Raw genomic sequence first — 2,207 nt, forward strand, 5'->3', positions numbered from 1 at the left:
AGCATCTTTTTTCTAAGTTTGACCATCTTTTTGTCCTTTTAATTTCAATGCTTAAACTCATCAATCAATCCTTTCATTTATATGATAGGCCTACATTTAAAATGAATATTTACCACAAATTAAAGGTATCTTATATTATTAGATATGTTATTATAAAACATGCTTTAGTTAAGGAGTTATTCATACTTCAAGTGCAAAATGATAATATAAAACCTTGATAAAAATATACTTTTAAGTACTAATAATCACTCATCATTAAAAAATAATTTTCTTTATCCATTTCTAAGATAATATTTAGTTACTGTCTTGAAATAGAAAAAAAAAGATAAAAAAAACAAGACAAAAAATAGAAATAAAATTATGTTTGGTAGTAATGTACAAGATAGAATAAAATATGAAAAAATCTACTTTACCTTTAACACAGACACACTTTAGTTAATATTGAGTGTTAAAATTAATAGTATTATAATAACCTTAGTTATAAAATTAAGAATGACTCGACGGGTTGGCTTGAAATCTAAATTAATTCGAGTTTAAGAAAAAAATAAGAAAAAGTTTGACTTGACCTTACTTAGTTAAAAACCTAGGTCAACCCAGGATAAAATATGAGTGAAAAACTCATTGATTTTTTTTTAATTTTTAGTCAAAAAAATATTGCTTTGATTTTTTTTAAAAAAAATTAGGTCACTTCAGTTGACCCTTTCGATTTGTGACACGAACTTTGTCTCGGGTTGACTCCAGAGTTGAGTTTTTAAAATTATGATAATAATTATTTTTATTCATACATCAACTTAGATTAACCCATGTTGACCTCCCTAACATGTGATCTGAGCTTTGCTGGTTAACTCTAAGTGGAGTTTTAAACATAGTTATGAAACCCAACCGAGGGGTTGGCCCGGCCCTCATGGGTCAACCCTGAAAAATTAAAAAATTAAATTTTTAATATTTCATATAAAAAAAATCTATGAAAATATAGATTATACATATTATAAATAATGAAGTTTAAAAGAATATTTTAAAAAGTTTTTTAGCTCACATTGAAAATATATTATGTTAAGCTTTTAAGTTGAAGTATTTATACTAATTTTTTTTTTTTTACATTGAAAAAACACAACCTTTTTCTTGAGAATATAGAGTATATATACTAATATGTTTCAAGTCCTAAATTGAAAAAATATAATTTTTTTAATAGGAACATATAATATATATACAAAAGGGCTTCAAATACCATATTGAAAAAATATTATGTTATTCTTTTAAATTGAAATATTTAAACCAAAAGCTTTTTTATCCCATATTGAAAAAACATGATTTTTTTCTTAGGAACATAGAGTATATATACTAATGGGTTTCAAATCTCATATTGAAAAAATATAACTTTTTTCATAAAAACAAAGAGTATATATTGACACGACTAAAAGATTGATGTCTTCTCCCAAGTGCAGGAGTGTCGAAGTAATAAATAACCCGGCAAGACCGGGGTCGAACCACAAGGAGGTTAATTGTACAAATTATAAACAACAATAATAGCAATAACAACAATAACTATAATAATAATAATAATAATAATAGTAATAAAGAAAGAGAAGAAGAAGAAGATGATGATGATGAGAACTTAGAGATGAAATATTAATGTAAGGATTAAGCAATAATAATAACAAATGTCAAGGTTAGAGGTTCCACTAATGGTATATCAAACAAGTATAGTATAAACTCTTATTATTGAATTGGAAACCACACACAAAGGAGGTTCCAATCAGATTATATATTGTTAACATGATTACATTAGTCATCTTATTCAATTAATGCTAATACTTGTAAATCTCGTCAAGCATTCATGATTATAACTTATGTTAACAACAAATCAAGTTCCTTTCATAGCTCAGGTGTCGGTTATACCATACATTATGGGCTATGAAAGTGCCAAGCATTTGTTGTACCAAGTGTTATACAACATAAATCAAGATTAGTCATTTAACAAGCAAAGTATTAAAGAGTAAACAAGATAACAAATATAAAACATGTTAGTATCAAACATTAAAGTCCATATTAAGTTTACATTATACTTATTCTCACACCATTAGTGTAACCTTTATACAAAGATACAAAGAGAGAGAGAGCAACAACATGATCTTGATCTGGAGATCAAGATGCCTAAATGCATGGCAAATGCCTCCTTTTATAGGCCAAAATTAGAAACTATTGAT

Source organism: Populus euphratica, unplaced genomic scaffold (assembly GCF_000495115.2).
Source record: "Populus euphratica unplaced genomic scaffold, PopEup_1.0 scaffold346.1, whole genome shotgun sequence".
NCBI classification, from domain to species: Eukaryota; Viridiplantae; Streptophyta; class Magnoliopsida; order Malpighiales; family Salicaceae; genus Populus; species Populus euphratica.